This window comes from Cupressus sempervirens, chromosome 5 (genome assembly GCF_028749045.1).
Source record: "Cupressus sempervirens isolate cs-2001-9-10 chromosome 5, ASM2874904v1, whole genome shotgun sequence".
Classification (NCBI taxonomy): domain Eukaryota; kingdom Viridiplantae; phylum Streptophyta; class Pinopsida; order Cupressales; family Cupressaceae; genus Cupressus; species Cupressus sempervirens.
The window spans coordinates 403310116-403334652 of record NC_143122.1 but is presented as its reverse complement, the minus strand read 5'-3'; positions in this window follow the sequence as shown (position 1 = coordinate 403334652).

Sequence of the window (24537 nt, the reverse complement as noted above, 5' to 3'; positions counted from 1 at the left end):
CCAAGTATCAGAACCTCATCGAGTCAGTCTTCAAAATCCAAGTATCTTCATGTGGGCTGAATTTGTATATTTGTGTTAACTTGTGTCATGGCTGACTTTGTAATTTTGTAATTTGGATTAGTATATATATGTAATGTATTGTATCATATCCAATGCATGCAAGAGTAAGAATGTGAATGTGAGCATATTTATTTTGATTGTGGATGCAAAAAGTTCAAGCTATGATAGCATCAGATAAAGAATTATAAAAGCCATAATAGTATAAGGAGCAACAATGAAAAATCTATCACAAAAATGTGACTAGTACACTAAGGAATCTCTATCAACAAACTCAATTGCAAATCAAAGTTTTACTACTTCATCCTAATAGGTGAACCAATCAAAATCTTCTAACAAGGTAGACCTAAAATTCTTTTATAAATCTCTTTACTGAGTGCATACTTCATTTTATGTTTGTAAATTCTCTTACAAGGTGGACCTAGCAATCTTATTTTCTCCTAACAAGGCAGATCATCAAAAGTGATCAATGTAAGCCTTAAGAGGAAAACTTTATCCTATGGTACTAAAGTTTGTGGGTATCATCCCTATCCTAGTTTTAATTTCTTTTTGGAAGGTTTCTAGGTCAACAAATCTTTATGTTTAGGTGTTGTGGATGCTTTAATGTTTTCAGTTTCTCATGCATGCAATTAGATCAAATGTGATGAATCTAGTGCTAATTAATTTATTGGATTAAGAATTGAAATTGCTAAAGTTTTAGAAGTTATTGATTCACCTCTCCCTCTCAGTAACTTAGCATAGTCTTGAATATTTCCAACAATTGGTATCAAAGTGTTTTGGTTCTCAGGAGAAAGTTTAATAGCTTCAGCAAAGATCAAGTGTATGGAGATATTCAAACTTGACAAAGCTATCGACAATGAAAAGTTGGATTTGGAAATGGCCATTGCCCAACTTAAGAAAGCTAAGGAGAAACTTTTCCAATCCCTAAAACAAAGAAAGGAACTTGCAAATCAAATGAATGATCATCTTTACGTTCAAGAAAGAATTGAAAACTTTCATCCTTCAAGCAACTCAGATGCAACAAATGATGCAATCAAGGAACTCCTAGAGAAGAATGGTTCCCTGCAAGAAGAATTAAGAAAGCTGAAAAAAGAACAAGAAATTTAGTCAGTAAGGTTATGTGATGTCTCAGAATAGAGAGACAAGATAAAAGAAGAGATGGATGAAAGGAACAATGAAATCTAGAACCAATCCCTTCAACAAAGTAGACCTTATTGATTAGCTCTCCAATGCAAATGAAGAAATCATGAGACTAAGATTTGAAAATGAAAGAATGAGGAATGATCTAAATTTAGAAAGGCAAATCAATGAAAGAATAAAGAATTAGCTAAGATCTGAAAGACAAATCAGTGAAAGATTGAGAAATGACCTAAACATTGAGAAGCAACTCAATGAAAGAATGATGAAATCTCAAGCAAACATGGATCAACTGAATGAGTAAAACCTCTAAAGGCAAAAAGGAAAAGTAGGAATTGGATACAAAGAAGGAGGTGAATCCTCCAAACAAGGCGATCAAATGAATCAAAGACCTACTTGTAATTACTATTATAAGATAGGTCATACATCAAACAAATGTTGGAGTAATGGAAAAACAAAATTCAATGGAAAATGCTACAATTGCAATCAGCATGGTCACAAAGCTAATGAATGTAAAGAGAAACCAAAATTTGAAGGCAACTATCATAAATGTAAGAAACACAGACACAAGGCATCAAATTACAAAATAAAAACATTGAATCCTGCAGAAGAAATTGTGAAATCAATATTTGGTTGGGACTACGATACCTCGTAAAGATGTCATTAATGTGGAGAATTTGGACAGATTGGTATGAATTGTGTTAAACATCGTATGAGGAAACGAGATACCACTAAAAGATGTTTCATTTTTACAAAACTTGGTCATCTTGCTAAGAATTGTATGAATAATGGTAAAATTAAAGATGAAAAGAAGGCAAAAGATGATAACATCTGAAAGTAGATGAGACAAAAATGGATTCCTAAGTCTACGGAGGATATTGGTCTAAAAAATTATGGTCAAGTCACTCAAGAATTGGGTGACTCTACCATTCCTAATTAAGTTCTCAAGGAAGAACTAGAACCATGCTGTCAAAGAAGACATCTGAATTAATTCCAGTTGAAAGGTGACAAAGATCTAAATCCATATACAAGATACAAAGGGATCACTGAGCTAGATTGGTATCAGTTATTATCAAGCTACCTTCACTATTGAGTAAGGTTGGGTCATAGACTATACTGAACAAGGTCAGGAGTAAAAAAGGCACTTATGCTTACCAAATTGTGGAGAAATTTTTGAGTGATCAATGACATGTAGTGGATGATAGACTATCAACATAATGTCAACTTATCTACCTCTGTACCAAGCATCAATGGCCAAGTTTTAACAAAAGGCATGGAATTGAATTCATTTCTTACCATGAATTTTTGAGTGCTATTATGAAGAGCTATTTGTTGTGTGATCAAGTGACTTGAGAAAAATTCCTACAATTTTTTTTTCAAAGTCCTCTCAAGTTACCAAGTGAAAATGCAATCCAATAGTAGCAAGGTCAATAAAGGTTCTAACATGTTGGTTCGAGCAGTGGAATAGAAAGAGCCAGATTTCAAGCTAGCACCCATAGTTGCTGAAACCCTAGACCCAAGTGGAGTTCAATCCCAAATCCCTCCCAAGGTACTTCTTGTTAATGACATTTGTACTCATTTTAAATGTGTAATTCAAGAAATTGGTACTCTAGAGATGGATGATGCCTTAGGTCAGTTATGTGTAGATGGAGCCCTAATACCCAAGCATCAACATTTGGAAGCAAAAGGATTAACATATATTTCCCATATGCCTCAAGAATTTCAAATAAAATGGATTAAGTATATCCTTAGACAGGTGCATAATAGACAACTATGATTAGAGTAACCAATTCTGATAATAAAGAAAATGATTCATTGAATCACTAGCCTTCCCATGCTTGCCAAGCCAAAACAACTAAAATCCTAGGTCAGGCAGAGTTGGAGAAGAAAACCCTAGTCGAGTGGGATGTTAGAGGTATGAAAATAAGTAGTGTTACTAATGTAGATTTGAAGTTTGGAATCCATGTTAATTCTCATAAGATATATAGTTTGAGCCATCTTAACAATGTATCATGTGAAGCAATGGATTTGGTGTATAAAGTGGTGAAGAACAACCTATCTTATGACCTTACTGACCTATTGTTGAGACATTTCAATAAGAACATGGAAAGTATTAGAACTTCAAAGAAAAACCCATGCAAATTTGGTTCATTGTTAACCTATCTATTCTTTTATATTTAGAAGTTATTCCCTTCCAAAGGTACTATAGTTTGGAGAAAATATGTGCCTGTACTTTACCAAATAAATGAATATATTGCAGAAATTGGTGAGAACTATGGTAGCATCATGGAAAACTAATTTGATGTGTTCAAAGATAAAATGAACAATAGGTTCAGAATTCCAAAGAAGTTAATTGAAGACTACAAGGATGATGTGTGCTTCATGGTAGACTATGACAAGGTTTATATCTAGGCAGTTAAGCCTAGAGTTGTGTGGGTCAAGCCTCTTAGCTATGAGGTGAACATTTATGAGACCAACGATATCATTGAAGCCCTTGTCAATGAACTTGTTGATCCCAGGGCCTATTATTTTGGAACCTATGAAGAAGCTATGGCTATAATTGAGCTAGAGATAAAGCTCCCACAAGTGATTAACAAAGGGAAGAGAAGGATAGCCAAACTAAAATCTAGTGCACCTCTCTTGTTAAACAAGGGAAAAGGTGAGGATTAGGAATAGGCAGAGTATGAACAAGAATTTGAGAAAGAAGAAGAACCTTTGAAGAAAAAGGGCAAGGTGATCATCACCAAGCCTATAAAATCATCCACTATAGTCTTTGCAAGGAGGTCATGGAAGAAAGGAAGTGCCATTGTACTCAAAAAATCTCCACCCACCTTCTAAGAAAAGTTGAAGCAATTGGAAGAAGGAGTAGGGATAACAAACTTTAAATCTTTGAAATATGAGACTAGGATAGAGGTAGAGTAGAAGCAAATTGAAGAACTGGTGTTGAGCAAAATGAGTAAGTGGTAGTAGTCACCAGACCAGATTACTTCTTAAGTCTCTAATGAATTACTAGAGAAGATTAAGCCAAGATGGGATTTTTCCATGAAAATAGTTAAAGAAATTTATGCACAAACCCTAAGGTAGTTACTGCAAAGCATATCAGATGTTGAGATGAAAGAGTCATTACAGAAAAATGAAGAAAAATTGACTCTAAGCTTTAATACTTGTTTAGTTTTGATTAAGGATATAAAGCATGTTGTTAAAAATGCTACAAACACTTGGAAACATATTTATCATCTTTGTAAACCAAGTGAATTTCCAATTAAAGTAAAGGATGTTGATGAAGAAGAAGATAAGGAGAAAGATGAGGAGGAAAATGTTGAAGAAGTGACTCATTTTGATAATGAAGAAGATGAAGAGGATCAAGGCACAAAAGATACTGAGGAAGAAAAGAAAGATGATGAGGAGATTGACCTAGTCAAGATAGCTACTGTAGTCATTGCCTCACTTCCTCACTCCCCAAGAAAACCACTAACTACATCATGTATGGAGACAAATTCAACAAGTTTGGTTGTGACTACTACTGATACATCAAATGTCCAATCACTCTTTGCCCCAACTCAGCTCAACATATCATTGATAGAAGTGACTTCCACTTCATCAACTAAGCTATAGATTCCTTCTTCATCCTTTAGTATTCACCTCTCCAATTTTGACTTCTTTAGTTTTGAGTACATCTGTGATAAGCTCTCTAGTTTTTTCTACTTCGATTTTAGATTCTAAAATTTTGACTTCATCAATCTTCAAGTATTTCTATAAACATTCCATCAGTCAGTACTATATTAGTTTTAACTGCAAGTTTGAGTATGTCTATGATTGTTTCCATTCTAAGTACAAGGGCAATAAGTGCAAGGATAGTTGAGCCTAAGGCTCAATCGAGTACAAAATTTTTAAAAGGAAAGGAGATAGAAGAAGATATAGATTTGGATGAGGAAATGGAAATTCCCAAATAGGATATCTACAATCTTTCTATAGACAAAATACACATATTTGGTGAACTCCTCTAGAAAAAGGCCAAACAACAAAGATTGAGAGAGAAAAGAGATAGAGAGTACAAGATAATAGATGATGCCAAGAATATCTTGACCAAGGGAATTGGAATTGAGGTTGATTCTTCTCAACCTATTTTGTTTAGCTTGGAGAGGTAGTCCAAAAGTTCAATGAGGACACTAAAGGTCAAGAAAAGCTAGTTGAAAAGGTTGAAAATAAATTTAACAATAAAGTGCTAGAGCATGTTTCTCAGCATATAGCCATTCATCAAGTTGAGCTTTCAACAATTTTGGCCAATCTCTAGGCATCCTATTCAAATCTGTCATCACTTTTTGTGAAACTATGTAATGTCATTGAGTATACAAAGGAAGTAAAGGAGAAATTATCCAAAATTGATATAGACCTTAAAGAAAGTGCTCAAAAGTTGTAACTTGACCCTAGTTCAAGCTCTGCACATTTCTAGAAGATCAAATTTTTGTTAGACTTGCAAGCTAAATTGTTAAGAGAAGAAGCAAGGATCCATTCAACATTGGTTGATATAAAAAATATGATCCTTCTAGTCATGGATTCTATGTAGAAACACATTTTATATTCAAAAACATTGATCCATGATAACAACTTCTCTATTGTGGATCACATGATTGAACTCTCAGTAGAAGTGCAAATTGCAATTCATACATGCAAGGTTTTACAAGAAAATTGGGATAAAACCTTGACAATCACCCTCAAGGTACATTCTAAATTCTTATCTCATTTTGGTGTCTCCACACAAATATGTTAGAATAAATCTTTGGCATTACTGTCAAAAAGGGGGAGATGAGATATGAGAGAAAAGTTAGAAGGGGAGATATGTTATTATATGAGAGAAATGTTACATGTACATAGAGGAACACATAGTATGGGAGAGAAATATGCTATGGTGGAGAAATACTTTGTATATACCTTACAAAGATCAATTTTGAGAAATCTCAAAAATATACTGAGCTAGTATCACATGGTGATGAATACAAGGTATTCAATTTTGGGCTAATAAGTGTTTTTGTCACTATTGCCAAAGGGGGAGATTGTTGACATATAAGTCAAGTTTGTTATTAGTGACACACACTTATTCAAATTCTATATAGCTACTGAGCTCACTGAACAGTCTATAGTGTTTGCCATATAATTTAGTAGCCATCGAGTTCTATAGTTGCTATCAAGTCTTTTGGACTAATCTCAATGGTTACTAAGCAGATTCAGTTAGTGTGATGTCTAGCAGTTCAAATCATACATTTCACTATATACCAAGTTTATCAGTGGTTACCAAGTTCATAGTTCATGTAATGCAAAGCCAATGGTTACTGAGCATTGCAGGGTCTACTGAGTTTGTAGTTCAGGTGATGCGAAGCTAGTATTAATCAAGCTACTTCATGGTAACCAAGTGATTTAGTGTTTGCTGAGTTGCACAATATCTACTAAGTCACTAGTGCAGATTGAGTTCAAGACTACTTGAAAGTGATCAGTATGAAAAAGGCTTCTATCTCTACCAAGAGCATGATGATGTCGAGTACTAATAGTGGATGCCGAGAATCAAAACCTCATCGAGTCAGTCTTTAGAACCCAAGTATCTTCATGTGGGTCGACTTTGTAATATGTGTGTTAAGTTGTGTCATGGTTGACTTTTTAATTTTTTAATTTAGATTGGTATATATATGTAATGTATTGTATAATATCCAATGTATGCAATAGTAAGAATGCAAATGTGAGCATATGTATTATGATTGTGGATTTGAAAATTTTAATGTATGATAGCAATAGATAAAGAATTACAAAGGCCATAATAGTATAAGGAGCAGTAGTAAAAAATCTATCATAGAAAGGTGATCAGTACACTAAGAAATCTCTATCAGAAAACTTAGTTGTAAATTAGAGATCTAGTACTTCATCCTAATAGGTGAACCAATCAAAATCCTGTAACAAGGTAGACCTAATAGTCTTTTATAAATCTCTTTACTGAGTGCATACTTCATTGTATGTTTGTCAATCCTCTTACAAGGTGGACCTAGCAGTCCTATTTGCTCCTAATAGGGTAGATCATCAAAAGTGATCAATGTAAGCCTGAATAGGCCAACTTTATGCTACAATACTAAAGTTTGTGGGTATCATCCCCACCCCAGTTTTACTTTCTATTTGGAAGGTTTCTAGGTCATGAAATCTTTATGTTCAAGTGTTGTAGATGCTTTAATATTTTCAATTTCTCATGCATGAAATTAGATCATATGTGATGAATTTAGTGCTAATTGATTTACTATATTAAGAATTGAAATTGTTAAAGTTTTAGAAGTTACTAATTCACCCCTTCTCTCTCAGTAAATTAGCATAGTCTTCAATATTTCCAACAAAAGGATCTAACTAAATTCATCTTTGAATCTACACATCTCCTATGTATCAATACAAGAAGTCAAAACAACTTCTCTCCACTACCAACATATCATATTTTACAAAATTTTGAAGATAGTGGAAAATATTGAATTGTTTACATTTATTTATTGGCATGAGTAGCTTTAGAGAAGATTTCAAAATGGAGGCTCCTTCCTTGGGTAAAATCATGATTGATTATGTGTGCTTGTCTTTATGTTTAGGGCTCCACATAGCATATTTTCTCACAAGAAAGCTTTTAGCAAGAACTTTCCATGCAAAATCATCACATGAAGATAGATCACTTACATGGGCTTTGGAAACTCATGCATATGTTCCAGAATTCTCCTTTATTTTGTTCACTATGCTCATCCCACACACCAATATATCATAACTTTGCAAAGAACTATGAATTAGCTAAACTAGTTCTTGAAATAGTCAATTTGTTTTCTAGTACACTGGTGTGCAGATTGGGATATGAGTTTGATTAAAGAATCTCTTGACTTTGGTTAAAGTCATGATAAAACCAATTTTCTTCTTAACTAACATAGGCTTCAAAATTCTCCATCAAGCCTTCCAACCCACATTGTCCTCTCTCAATTCTAGGTGCCCCATGCAATAAGAAACATCATGTTCCCATTAAAACTCACTCTATGTGTAAATAGGTTACAAGGAAAAATATTCTTGTCACCAACTTCAACTGGGCACTAGATTTCAATAGGTAACAACACTTATGTTTTAGTGAAGCATTTCTCACCAAAAATTAGCCATCGTGGCTTCTTGCAATTAACTAAACATCTCTTTCATCCTATATACAATGATGCCTCTTCTACACATTTCACTATGAAACATAACAAATAGGAATGAGCTTCTTTTGTGAGAAAATTGGGAAGAGAAAATGAGCTTCAACATAACAACTTATTGGATTCAGGTTCTATTCCATTAATGAAAAACTCATAAGAAATTATCTCATGTGGATAGTATTAGATAACCATAATACTTCAAAGATCATTGTTGAAGTGGATTTCAACTAGTGTGAACCTTAGACCTTTCTAGTGTGTTCAAATGTTTCATTTATTTCACTATATGTATAGCCCATATTATTGTGATGTGGAGTCGAATCAGACTATGAGGTTAATTTCTCTCACTTTATTTGATGTGGTTTCCCCCCTAATATATTACTATAAGGTCAATGGCTAGTGCCCCAAGTGCATTCCTTGTCCTAGTACATGATAGGGTTAAGGGGAAAAAAACCCCAAAAACAAATATTATTTCTCTATTAGATAACTTATTCTTGCCCTAATTTTGTAAGTGACAAAAGCTTGTATAAAATAACTTAGGCTTAGGAATTTCATAATCTATGATGATATTATAGCTTCTTGTAATGATATTGAGCTATAAAGTTTTGTAGATTGTGATCACTAGATAATAATAATATTGGACTTGTTGTTGGTAGACATAGCCCAAGGATTGGGTGAACAATGTTAAATCCTTATGTCATCTGTTCTCTTCTATGCGATTTATTATTTTTTGATATTGGTTATATTTATATATAATTGTTATTTCTACTTGTGGTTAATCCTAACACACATAAACATTTGACTTTGAACAATGATGTGTGCAATCTTAATTATAATCCTAATTGTCATAACAAGTGCATCAATTTAAGATACACAATCTTGGTCAACTAAGTTGGGTCACATAGTGACCTGACCAAAACAAAATTCAAGCATAAATAAATGAATCTTAGAATAATACCCTTTACAACCTCCTGTACTGATTTGAAATGCAATTTGACTACTAATTTATCACCTAAAGATCATTTTGCACCTATTTTTTTAAAAAATGTCACTTTTGTGCTAAGAGGACCTAAAATTGGCTTTACAAATTGATAAGATTAGACAATTAGGACCTAACACTTTGCACACCTAATCTAGGGTCCTCACACTTTCATTTAAAAAATTATTATCCTATGATGACTTTTATGTTAAATAATATTAATATTTAAAGTTTCCTATGGAAAGTTTTCTTGCATCCAAACATGTTACAAATAGAAAATTGCATTCATATTTGACTTCAAAAATTAGTCAAATGGTCACTTAAGGAGTTGAAAAATAAGGTGTAGGTACACTTTTATATGGAGAGTATGAATCTAGAATTTAGGTTGATGATGAATAATTGGTTAAATTTGTAAATTGTGCAAAGTTTGCTCCTAGGAATTGTAGAATTTAGTAGCATGGTAAAACATAGGTATTTGCATATAGAAATGTGACATAGTGCAAGGCAAGAGAATCCCCAAAGGAGATGTCCTAGCCCCCAAAAACATAATCACACAATGGAAACACAACATAGGATATAATGATGATCTCTTTATGCATTTGATGTATTTAACATAAGAGATTTGATAGTTTAGAGAAAAATTGGAGAGGTTTAGAAACTTAGTTGCATATGCATTTGGAAGCTACAAATTTGAATCTGGATCTTGTATCTTGAATGTATTTTGCATCTGGCCATACAAAAAAGGCCTTATAGATAGGCATGTATGCTGATTATGTTATGAATCAATAAAAGTATCTCTCTCTCTCTCTCTCTCTCTCTCTCTCTCTCTCTCTCTCTCTCTCTCTCTCTCTTTGTGGTGCTATTCTCTTTGTGTGTTTTCTTCCATTGTGTTAAATTTGCATGGTTGGTTTGGATTGTTGGGTGTGCCTTTGGCCCTAGTTATTCTTTTCCCTCCTAGCATTAGGTGATATTAGAGTGAAGGTTGTTCCTAAGCATGTAGATAGATTTCCAAATTTGTGGTAGTTTGCACCAAGACTTGGGTTTGATAAATAGATCTAAGAAGATCTTGATTTGGTGGATTTTTCTTTCTGGAGTCCTAGATCTCTTGGTTGGGAGGTGGTAGATCATAGTTCTAACTCACAATTGCAGAGGGCTTACATATGGATTGATTGATGTGAAGATGGAATTCTGATCTTGTTGAGGCATGATCATACAGAGTTTGTGTATTGCAAATCTATGTTCCTAGACTTGTGATTTGGTCTTTGATTGTTTGTGCAAGGCTGTAGGTTTTGATTTGACTTGCAAACAATTTTTTTTTATCAGAAGGAGCATAGGAAGGATTTTTTGCATAGGGTTTATGATGGGGACACAACCCGAGCACAGAATGGACACAACAAGAAAGGGAAAATTTTATTAACTTTGTAAATAAGCTAATACATTCAGTACAGAGAAAATAGACTTCAAAACATGCCCTATGGGCTTACAATAGTATAAATCTAGAGATAATTTCTCCTTTTAGTACCTCCTCTCAAACTTCACTCCAAAAAATGCCTTTTACAATGCCAGAAATGTTCTTAAATAGACCCCAGAGGGTTAAGATTAGGAATACATTCTAGAAAGTGCTAGTAGGCATCCACCAAACAAATAGAAGGCTCTAGAAGTCACATTAGAAGTCGGCACAAAATTAGAAGAATCCAAAAACGATAATCAAACTTTCGCGAGGCATAACTTTTGAATCGTAGCTCTGATTGACCAACCGTTTATATTTTCGAAAAGCTCTCGAAGCACTCTATAGTCCTTTGGAAAAATTTGTTCATCCCTCATTTTTAGTCCCTATTTGAGGTCATTTAATGCCCCTAAATTGACATTGAAGCATTCTTAGGATGTCTCTAGAAACTAAAAAACTACGATAACTTTCAAACCGTGGGGCCTTTTGACCCGATTCTTTTTCTAGAATGCTCTAAATTATAATGAAAATATTTCAACCAATTTACACCTTCTAGTTCACCAAAATTATGGCTCAATTACATACTCCTTTTTTTTTTGGCATTTACACATATCCCAAGGTTATTAAAAACTCTATCTTAGAACACTGATAGTGGAACTTTGAGAGTTGGAACCTTTATTTGACCCAAATGGGTATCTAGAAATGAAAACACCTAAAATAGAAACTAAGTCTAAGTACATTTTTTTGGGTGACATAGGATTGCCCTTATACCTCTAGATGCTCCTGCATTAGACACCCAAGGTAAATTGAAAAGTGACCCTCTCACTTTATGAATGGTAGAGGAAATCCCAAATAGGAAACCTCAGCTGCTGATATCCAAGTTGAGTCCTCGATTAGCCATCCTTTCCACTTAACCAAATACTCTTCATACTACCTATTTTTGGTACTCCTGCCCACATGATGATCTAAAATGGCTTCTATCTCCTCCTTCTTAGAAGTAAGAATTGGACATGGCTCTAACATCGGCTCCTCATCTGCACCATCATCATGATACTTTGTTAAGTCTGCAATTTTGAAAATAGGAGAAATGTGAATACCATCTAGCAACTCCACCTTATATGCATTTCCTGATTCATGTTTCTCTAGAATTTTGCAGGGGCCAAATTTCTTTATTTTCAACTTGTTGTAAGTACCGGTTGGAAATCTTTCTTTTTGTAAGTGTACCATGACTAGATCCCTACTTGGAATTTCTTATGTCTTCTCCTTTGATCAGCCCTAGCTTTATACTCTTGATTCATCTTGGTAATGTGTGCTTCAACCTCCCCATGTAGACACTTGATATGTTCAGCAAATTCTTCAGCTTCAGCACTTGTCCTCTCCCCTTGCTCCATCTTCCTCAATTCTAGTGTAGTCCTTGGACTACTTCCATATATAATTTGGAATGGTGATCTACCAGTACTCCTATTTACAGAGTTATTGCAAGTAAACTCTGTAGACACCTAAATTTGATTACACCACTTTGGTAATCCTTTTTAGTTATCTCTAAAGGCATCATTAATTAAATTCCTATTTAATTAATCCTTTGCCATCCCCTAGCTGATTAATTTAATTAACCATCTATAGTCCTAATTGATAAATCAAATAACCTATTATTTATCAACTAATCCTATTCTTCTATCTAATTCCAAAATCCTCATTTATTAAAATCTATTCGATAAATAAAACCCTCAAATCTAATAACCCCTAGCCTATGTCTAAAACCCTTTTTTAGCCTAATCCACCCCATCCACCCATACTAACCAAGCTTAGCCACTAACTCACCCACCCTCATGAATGCCATCCACTTTCAAATCTCTAACAAGCCTAATTTAATCCTAAACCAAGCCTAATCCCCCCCTTAACCTTGTCACATTGCTTAAGTAAGCTTAAGACTTTCCTAGGCCAAGGAAAGTCAACAATCTCAACTCCCTCCAAAATATTCCAACCACCAAGCCATGAATGCTCTTACAAGCCCATTCATTGCTCTTAGAAGTCATTATGAAGGGTCTTAATGAAGATATTATCCCTTGAGCCTCCTTTGTTGACTCATTCATCCCCTTGCCTCCATCCACTCACCTTGTGACATGTGTCACTCCTTGGTTGGTGCTAAACAAGCACAATCCATGTGCTCCCCTTTGAGTGCATCCTAGCCCTCCTTAAGCTTTCATCTTTCCTTGCATCTTAACCCTCCATCCCTCAAGCCCTTAGCCTATAAATTGAATCCCCTCCCAAGCCATTTCATCACAATCCTTGAGCTAAAGTTATAATGCCATTTTGAGAGCAAGTTTTACATCAAATCCATTCACCCAAGCCAAAATCCATCAAGAACACCATTGAAGCTAGTTTGAGAAGCCTTGAGCATACATACCAAATCTAAGCAAACAGACTTATCCCTAAATCAAGTGACCATCCTTATTGGGAGAGCCATTCTATGGCTCATATTCTTATTTGAGGGTTTCACTTTGTTTCTCATATATGTTATAATTTTTATACTAGTTAATACTTTGTTCTCTTAATAGATTAGTATTTCTTGCTAACATATTTCTCATATACATTTTGGCACACCTGGTGGGACCCCACTATGGGTCATTTAATCATCCATTTCTATTTATATGTTATTTTTTCTAATAATCTAATGTTTCTTGTTGTTTAAGTGCGTTGTAGGGTGTTTCACTTATTTTTGCGGGTTGAAGGGTGCACTTGGGAAGAAGACATACCCTCAAAAATCCAAAAATAACAAAAAATATAAAATATTTTGGAAAAAATCTGCGCATTTCAGCTCTTTTCATGTAGTGTCATCTCCGCAGATTGGCGTCTGCACCTACAAATTATCATCTCTGCCAGCTACTCTGTCATCTCTACAACCAAACTGACATCTCTGCAGATCAGCATCTCCACCTAGTCTTCTGCTGTTGGCGCTACCACTAGACTGTCGTCTCTGCAAATCAGCATCTCCGCTAGATACTCTATCATCTCCACTACCGCCTCTCCAATTCTATCATCTCCGCTACCACCAAGCCAAACTGTAGTCTCTGCAGATCAGTGTCTCCGCTTGTCTCCAGTTTTTTGCGCCGCAAACCGACCTATCGTCTCTACTTCTTTCTCTGTCATCTCTGCAGATTAGCATCTCCGCAGATCAACATCTTCGAATTTTAGCATCTTCACCTGATGAACTATCGTCTCTGCCTATTTTACACTTAGAAAAAACAACAAAAAAAGTTAAATTTTTTTTTCCCATAGTTAATCTTTCATTTTGAAAGATTTTGGGTGACTAATCAATTTGCTTTTTTTTGTCTTATTGTAGGTTGGAGCAACAGATTTAATCATGTTTTTTAAATTTTTTGTGGAATGAACTTGAATGGTTAAACACATTTTTCTTTGAATGTATGTTGTTCAAAAAACACTCTTGAATGCCATGGATTAAAATCAATTTTCCTTGGAATGCATGCTTAAAACAAACAACTGAATCTTGAATGCAAAAGATCAATTAACCATTGCAATATCTCACACTTCAATTTTTGGTGCATTAAAAAGAAAAAACAAATCTCTCTTTTGCATGCAACTTAGACAAAGTTGATTTTTGAACACATAAGAAATTTGTTAAGTTAAAAACAAATCAACAAAAATCAAATTTAGTAGTTTTTTCATTGGACTCACCCTCTTTAATCACCCATCAATTTAACCATTGGTTGCAATCTTAACGCCATCTATGGGGATGGGTCCACCTAAGAGAGTGTTAAGGTTCCATAATTAGATTCTACTTAATTTGCTTTTTGAGGGTTTGTCTTAAACTTATAAGATTTTTTCAATGTCCAAAAATCTAGATTAAATCGATAACACTTCAAGTTTGGGCACTAAAATTGAACAACTATTGACGTGGAGGGCCTCCGGGCACGCGCTTGACAATCGAGTTTCACACATCTTTGTTTTGGGTTTAAAACAAACAAACACTCAATCTTTAATGCCTTAAAGAAAATTAATCGATACTTAACGTGGAGGGCCTCTAGGCATGCAGGTTTACTTTCTTATTGACCCTAACTCTTCTTCTTGTTTGCATTCTTCAATCGATTTTTCTTTGTTGGCGCATTTCAAAGTTGAAATTGAATATTGTCTCTTAAACATGAGTGCTTGCAAAGTCTAGATCAATACACATAAGAGTCAGTTGGTAAAAGAACAAGCGTGCTTTTTAGCCCAAGGTCATCCAAGTCTTCTCTCCCCTTGTTGTCTTTCGAGGCCATCTTGGGTGCATAAGATTAGGATCCAAAACCTTGTTTCTCTTTTTAGGAGGCCTGCTTGGGGATTTCATCGCCCCTTAGGATGACCTCAACTCCAGCATTCTGGTAGAGTATAAAGATCGGAAGGTGAATCCAAAGACACCTCTCTTGGAATCAAGATTTTTTCACTCGAGCTAAGCCTCAAGGAACTTTATACCTTTGAGAAGTGAAAGAGGAGAAGTGGGTTACCGCTCCTCTCGGCTGTGTGACATCTTTTTGGTTTCATCTACAGATTTGGGCCTCACGTACCTTGGGTATATCGAGGACTCCCTAGCTAAACCAACTGTCAGCCTTGCAGACAACCATCTAGGATGTTAATGTGTTTGAAGTGACTGATCGAAACATTTGTAAAATATACACACTCCTTGGCGCAAGTATCACATTCTGAGAATCAAAAACTTCTATCTGGTTGTTCTTATTTATTGCTTGTTTTTTTAAATTTTTTGAATGAATGCTTGCCAAACTTGGTCAATCCTAGCTTAGGGCACACTTACCATAGTCATTGCCTATTCTAGAAGTCAAATGAGTTGAAGCAAAACAATCGAGATCTCTCAAAGCCAAGTAGATTCAAAAATTCATGTCAAAACAACCCAAACCCAAATAGAAGTTTTACAAAGTTAAACTCAAGCCATCTCAGGCATACCAAGAACTTTTAGCCAAGAGAAAGGAACTAACACCAAGCCCTTGAATTGCCAAACTCCACAAAGTAGAGGACAAAGCTACTGACGAAGCCCTTCAAGATGCCTAGTTAGATCGCACCATCCAACTTAACCAACATCCAGGAGTTAACATGCTTATGCCTTACCAACTAGGCATGACTTCTATGATTAGACCCCCTTGTTTCTCCACATCTTCTTGCATGAGCTTCACTTTAGAGTCATCTTTGTAAGAAAGCCAGCCATCTTTAGTCTTCCCCTTAAGCATTTTAGCTCATCCATCTCATTTAGAACCAAACCATCTAGCCAGCAATCCAAAACTTCACATCCAAGCTTTCAAAATTGTTGTCACTTTGCCAAAAGTTTTCCATTCCTAACATCTTCCAAATCCACCAGCCTCACCAAGGTTATCCCTTTGACAGAGCTTTGTCTAGGGTAATCTAGCTTTGTCACTTGTTATCCCTCATCACCTTAAGCTAAAGGTTGGGATCCACAAGTGGTCAATCTCGTGTTCTTCCTAAAGGATCATCAGTCTATCCTTAAGTTGACACAATCACCACCAAGCTTGCACATAGGAAAGCAGACTTTCGTTCTTTGGAAACATATCTTTGAAGTTAGCATCCCCAACTCAATCCTCCTTAGGTTTTATCATATAGCTTTGCCTCAACCTAGGAAATCTTTTGCATAGAAAAGCCTTCCCCCCTTTTTGCATCCATAAGAATTGTTGCATGTCATCCCTAGGAAACATTCTACATTTCCATGCCACCCGTCACTTGCTTAGGCAAGAAGAAGAAGGAAACGATGGGGCCCTATCATTTGGATCAAACAACATCGCTCCCCTTGAGCAGTCAACCATCCTTTAGCCTAGAGAATGCTATACCATCACCTACTGACATTGAAGCTTTCATGAACCAACCAGGAAATGCAGTATTGGTGAACACCATTATAGACAAAAACAAGGAAATAATCATGGCTAACTTTCGAAGGGACAACATTGGAGCCTTCAACTTTGGAAGACCTCCCCCCTTATCAGATCCATCTTACCCCTTGTTTGAGAAAATCCCACCACCCATAGGCTCTTATGATTTGAATTATCCTCAATATGTGCCAAAAGAAGAGCGTCAACCCACCCCATATGATCCAACAGACCCAAACATACTAGCCTCCACTCAAGTTGAAATCTCCCTTCCACAAGCCAATCCAGCCACCACCACTCCAGCATTGGTCCATACCACTCCATCCCAAACCCCCTTCACCCAAAACACCTCACCATTCACTCCCTTCACTATTGATGCTACTGCTCTCCAACCTCGCCTTCCAAATCCACCCATCTCCCAAATTAGTGCTAGTATCTTTGGCCAACCTCAGCAATACACAACCAGGATGCCACCCATGGGGCCAAGTAACCAACCCTTCATCACCCCCAGCTTGTTTACCTCAGCTCAGAACACCATTCCATCATTTCCACTAGGTCCTTGGAGCTTAGTGCCATCAACCACAAATCCACAAGCTACTACCCTCACTCCACAAAGTTATCAAACCCCACAAGCTACTACCAATGTTCTGCCAAGCTCTCAAGTGACCCAAGCCCCTGCCACCACTCTACCAAGCTTTCAGATCCAGCCACCAAGCTATCAAACCACACCAGTTCTATTTCCAAGTGTTCAATTCCACCACCTCCACCACCAACTAATCCATTACCTCCTATTACCAACTATTTTTTTATGCCACTTCTAGGAGGAAATCCACCACCACCAACCACCAATTACTTGACCTCTTTTTCCATGTAGATACCTTCCCAAATGGGGGTACAACCCACATATATTGGTCAAACTCCTCAAATCCAAAGTCAAGTTCTACAAGCTCCCCGATCCTTTCCCCAAGCTTCACAACCATCTTATACCTTACATCCACAAAGAAATCCATTTATCCCATAGCTAGCTTATGTCCCTCAATCCGAACCTCAAATCCAATATCAATAGCAAGCCTCACAACACATGCAACAATATGTGCCACCTCCACCACAACAACCCATCATCCACCATTCAGTTGCCCAAGCCATGCACAATCCCTACCAGCCCATACCTCAAAGCCATCCATATTCCATTGCCCCATCTAGCACATACCTACCTTAGGGCACTCCTACATTGGGGGCACCCTAGCCATCACCCATTAATGCAGAATGGGAAGCCATGAAGACAACTTTGAAGAACATCTTGGAAGGAAATAATCCAAAAACCTTCAAGTTTGAGAATGTGTGTCCTTACCCATTTGGCAGAGCCATTACCATGACACCATTTCCCAAGCATTTTGAGACACCCAAATTTGACAAATTTAGAGGAAAAGGAGACCCTGTCACACATATCAAAGAATTTTACATGCGCTACCAAGAAGTGGCATACGATGACATCTTCCTCTTGTGTCTCTTTCCCAAAAGCTTGGTCAAACCAGCTCTGGAATGGTTTTATAGAATCCCCTATGGCACAATTAAAATTTTTGCTGAATTATCTGAGGCATTTGTAGCCCAATATGCCCATCTTGTTGAAACAGAGCTATCAGTAGTTGATCTTGTCCACACCAAGAAAAAAGGTGGAGAAAGCCTTCTCAAATATCTGCAAAGATGGCAAACCCTTACCACCCGCATATCTTGCACCTTGCCAGAGCGCCATTTGGTGAAAATGTTTATTGATAATGCTCATCCCAGCTTGGCTCACCACATGACCATGAACTATTTGCAGACCTACCAGGATATCAAATAAAAAGGAATGATCCTTGAGCAAGGACTCATTAAAGATGGTGTGGTCAAGATTTACAAGGAGACCAACCAAAATCAAACGCATTCCAATGAAAAGTCTAGGTATTGGAACAAAAACGAGCATGTTGCAACAGATGGCATCACTAACACCGGACATGTGAATATTGTTGGTCCTTCTCAAAATTAGTCCAACCCACCATATCAACCAAACAATCAGCAAGCTATCAACTACCAATAGCAGAATAACCAAAGTTATCAAAACCACAATCCAAGACCCAACTTCCAAGGGTCTAGCAATCAAGCTAATGCCATCAATGTAGTTGTAGGACAAAAGCCTAGATTCCAACCTACACCTAGAAACTATACACCCCTTGGTGAGCCATTGGATGTCATTTTTGAGAAATTAGTCAAGGAAAACTTCATCAAATTTCCTCCTACCCAACAAATCGACCCAAGCCAATCCAAAGCTGCATGGTACAAAGAAAATGAGTACTGCAAATTTTATAGTGTAAAAGGTCACACTACCCTCAGATGCATGAAACTGAAGGGTTATGTGCAGGACCTCATTGATCGAAAATAAATCACCGTTGGCACCCAAACCTCTCCCAGTGCAGGCTTACAGATCTATCAAAATGCTTTTCCTCTACACAACAACCAAAATCCTGGAAAAGCACCTATCCAAACCAACAACAACAACACCAACAACCACCAACCAAACCAACAACATGGGAAGAACAATGACCACACTTCGTCCTATATAGACTATGGTAGCCTCATAGGTTGTATATTCGGGAAAGAGCCTTCTGTCAATGTTATCAATATCCAAGGACCAAATAATGAGTGTGCAGTCACCACTTGAAGAGCACAATTTAACATCACAGGCCCACCAGTTTCACTAGCACCATCAGCTCCATCAAAAAGCTAGTACAATATCTTGGAACACCTTGGGAATATGCCAACCCAAATCTCCATTTTAAACCTTCTTCACACTAGTCCTGTGTACAAGAACATCCTTGACAGTTCTCTTATAGAATCTTGTGTCCCTCTAGATATCAACACTACTAATTTTCATAATCTTGTTGGACACCTATCCTCCTCATGTTCCCTTTCATTCAAACCCATTGACATACCTGTGGTTGAGCTAGATCACACCCTTCCGCTTCGCATAGCCATCATGGTATCCAATTTTTTCGTGAAAAGAGTAATGATAGATAATGGATCAGCCTTGAATATTTGCACCCTAAAATTCATAAAACAAGCTGGGTATACTGAGTCAGATATCATCAGTGAGGTTATCACCATCAAAGCTTATGACAACTTGGAAAGAACCACAGAAGGAACTATTTTGCTACCAATCAAGGTTGGGCCAGTTATCCAATAGACACTCTGCCATGTTATTGATCTAAACATACCATTCAACATCCTCCTCAGTCGCCCATGTATTCATGCCATGAAAGCCGTTCCATCCACTTACCATCAATGTGTCAAATTTTTGCATCAACGCACTGAGGTAACCATCCATGCCAATCCAAAACCCTTTGCTTACTACAATGCGGTTGAAGCTTCATATACAAACCATTGCCCTAGAATTGATATCAGCATAGCCATTGCTAGCTCATCCCACACTTGTAATGAACTAGAAACCATCCTCGCCTCCACCCTGTCTACCATGAAGATCAATAACAAAGGCTGTGGAGAGTATAGTCTATCAGATGTATTTGCTGTCGGGGCACTCCCACTTGATCCACATGCCCATGGACGACCAACATATCACAAACCTAAGGAGATTCCACCTCCTTGATACAAATAGTTTGGCCCAACAACCTTTGTATCCTCAAAAATCCCTCTTCATGAGGAGCTTACTCTAGATATCAACAATTGGTTACATAAGGATGCACCTCCAAGAAATCAAGCACACCTTGATCACTTCAGCCAGAAGTATCCCCAAGAACTTAAGCTCATCACTAAAAAATGGAACTATCAAGGTGGTGGTCTAGGACCAGAAGAAAGAGGCATGCACTGCCCCATCGATGCACACAAGTGGGAATCGAAGTTAGGTCTTGGCTTTGGCATACCCACAACTAGGGGCACCAATACGAACGGTCACGCTTTTTTGAACATTCACCGCAACCTTGTCAAAATCGAAGACATTCTTGAGGAAGTTGAAAAGAGAGCCTATGATGATATCCCAGAAAAAATCTCCCTTGGAGACTCTGTTCTCCAAGAAATATCCATCCACCTCATTGACCTACCCCTCGCCCATCCACAACTCATAGATTGGGACCAACCAAGCGTCATACACATTGATGAGTTCACATTAGAGGAAGTGCTTCTAAGATTCATGGGAGCCGAAACTCCTCATAAACAAACAAAGCCAGATTCTACCTATATCTACAAGCTAGATCCCAAGGGGTATTTGGGAGAAAATCCTCAACCTAGTTCCGATACACCCAAAACTAGAACTAAGGTGAATCCAAGACTAGCTATGGTAGTAAAGAGAACCCCTCAGCAAGAACATCCAGAGCCACAAGTAGAACATGAGCATTTAGCATTGCCTCAAGATAATCGACCAAAGGTGTCTTCTATTCTAATTAAAGATACTAAAGAATTCAACATTGGCTCTTTAGAGATCCCCAGACTTGTTCACATTGCTGCATCCCTATCACAAGACCAAACTGACCTCCTCTTTGAGGTCTTAAGAGAGAACATTGGCTGATTTGCATGGTCATATCAGGACATGCCAGGACTTGATCCAAAGCCTTTAGTTCATCATCTTGCAGTTGATCTAAAGATCAAGCTCGTCAGACAAAAGCTTAGAAAAATGCACCCCAAGGTGGCATTATTGGTCAAAGCTAAATTAGAAAGAATTTTAGCTACTAAGGTTATCCAACCTATCGACTACTCAGAGTGGATCTCCAACATGGTCCCCGTCACTAAACCTTTCGGTGACATCAGAATTTGCACTAATTTCAGAGATCTTAACAAAGCTTGTCCAAAAGATGATTTTCCCTTGCCCAACATAGCTAGACATGAAATTCTGTCCCTCATGGATGGATTTTCTGGGTATAATCAAATCAAGATTGCAAAAGAGGATCAGCATAAGACAACATTCACTACCCCTTGGGGAATCTTTTGTTACAACATGATGCCTTTTGGCCTAAAGAATGCTGGGGCTACCTATCAAAGAGCTATGAAAGCCATTTTCCATGATCTTATCCATAGCATTTTGGAGGATTATGTGGATGTTATCTTGGTTAAATCTCACACCTTCATGGATCATCTTGCTGACCTAGAGAAAGTCTTTGATAGGTTAGCCAAATATCATCTCATGCTGAATCCCAAGAAGTGTGTCTTTGGGGTCACATCTAGCAAGCTTCTAGGCTTTATAGTCTCTAAACAAGGTATATAGATCAACCCCAAGAAGTTCAAGGCTATCTTAGACATGCCTCCTCCCCAGACACTGCGACAGCTTCGCTCTCTTCAGGAAAAGCTTCAATTTGTTTGGTGCTTTATCTCCCAGCTTGCAGATAAGTGTACACCATTTTCACATTTACTGAAGAAGGATGAGAACTTCAAGTGGGATCCTTTATGTTAGCATAGCTTCGATCAGCTCAAGTGGTATCTCGCCAATCCCCCTATCTTGGTTCCACTAGTTCTTGGTTGTCTCTTGATCTTGTACATATTAGCAATGCCTACTGCTCTAGGGGACACAACCCAAGCACAGAATGGACAAAATAGGAAAGGGAAAATTTTATTAACTTTGTAAATAAGCTAATACATTTAGTACAGAGAAAATAGACTTTAAAAGATGCCCTATGGGCTTACAATAGTATAAATCTGGAGATAATTTCTCCTTTCAGTACCTCCTCTCAAACTCCACTCCAAAAACTGCCTTTTACAATGCCAAAAATGTTCTTAAATAGACCCCAAAGGATTAAGGATTAGGAATACATTCTAGAAAGTGCTAGTAGGCATCCACTGACCAAATAGAAGGCTCTAGAAGTGACATTAAAAGTCGGCACAAAATTAGAAGAATCCAAAAATCGTAATCGAACTTTCGGGAGCCATAACTTTTGAACCGTAGCTTCGATTGATGAACCGTTTACATTTTCAAAAAGCTCTTGAAGTTCTCTATAGCCCTATAGATAGCTTTGCTCATCCCCCATTTTTTGGTCCTATTTGAGGTCATTTAATGCCCCTAACTTGACTTTGAAGCATTCTTAGGATGTCTCCAAAAACTAAAAAATTGCGATAACTTTCAAATTGTGGGGCCTTTTGACCTAATTCTTTTTCTACAATGCTCTAAATTACAATGACAATCTTTTGACCAATTTAAACCTTCTAGTTCACAAAAATGATGTCTCAATTACATACTCCTATTTTTTTAGCATTTACACGTATCCCAAGTTGATTAAAAACTCTATCTTAGAACACTGATAGTGGAACTATGAGAGTTGGAACCTTTATTTGAGCCAAATAGGTATCTAGAAATGAAAAAACCTAAAAAAGAAACTAAGTCTAAGTACATTTTTTTGGGTGACACAGGATTGCCCTTATACCTCTAGATGCTCCTGCATCAGACACCCAGGGTAAATTGAAAAGTGACCCTGTCACTTTATGAATGGTAGAGGAAATCCCAAATAGGAAACCTTAGCTGCTAATATCCAAGTTGAGTCCTCGATTGGCCATCCTTTCCACTTGACCAAATACTCTTCATACTGCCTATTTCTAGTACTCCTTCCCACACAATGATCTAGAATGTCTTCTATCTCCTCCTTCTTAGAAGCAGGAATTGGACATGGCTCTAACATCAACTCCTCATCTGCACCATCATCATGATACTCTATTAAGTCTGCAATGTTGAAAATAGGAGAAATGTGAATACAATCTGGAAACTCCACCTCATATGCATTTCCTGAGTCATGTTTCTTTAGAATTTTGCAGGGGCCAATTTTTTTTATTTTCAGCTTGTTGTAAGTACCGGCTAGAAATCTTTCTTTTCGTAAGTGTACCATGACTAGATCCCCTAGTTGGAATTCCTTATGTCTTCTCCTTTGATCAGCCCTAGCTTTATACTCTTAATTCATCTTTATAATGTGTGCTTGAACCTCCCCATGTAGACACTTGATATGTTCAGCAAATTCTTCAGCTTTAGCACTTGTCCTCTCCCCTTGTTCTATCTTCCTCAATTCTTGTGCAGTCCTTGGGGTACTTCCATATACAATTTGGAATGGTGATCTACCAGTACTCTTATTTACAGAGTTATTGTAAGAAAAATCTACCTGTGGTAGAATCAAATCCCATCCCTTGGGCTTATCCCCAACTAAACATCTCAGGAAATTGCCCAAACTTCTATTTACCACTTCTGTTTGGCTACCAGTCTGCAGGTGATGTGTGGAACTGAATTTCAAGTCTGTTCTCAACTTTTTCCACAATGTTCTCTAGAAATACCCCACAAACTTAGTGTCTCTGTTAGAAACTATACTCCTTGGGAGACCATGTAGTCTTACCACCTCTTTGAAAAACAAGTCTACAATATGGACAACATCATGAGTTTTGTGGCATGGAATGATATGTGCCATTTTGGAGAACCTATCAACCACCACAAATACTGAGTCATTACCCCTTTGTGTCCTCGACAATCCAAGAACAAAATCCATACTTATGTCCTCCCATGGCTTTGATGGAACAAGAAATGGTTGATATAGTCTAGTATTATGACTAAATCCCTTGGCAACTTGACAAATCTGACAACTCTATACAAACTTCTTCACATCCTATGAAATCTGAGGCCAAAAATAATGTTCTCTAAGAATGGCAATGGTCTTGTCTCGACCAAAATGTCCTACCATCGCTCCACTGTGTTTCTCCTTAATCAAATTTTCCCTAATGGAACTCCTTGGAATGCACAATTGACTGCCCTTTAACAACATACCATTCTGAATCAGATAGTCCAACCACTTAGTTCTGTCTACATGTAGTGCCTACCCCTAGGTTGCATTTTTG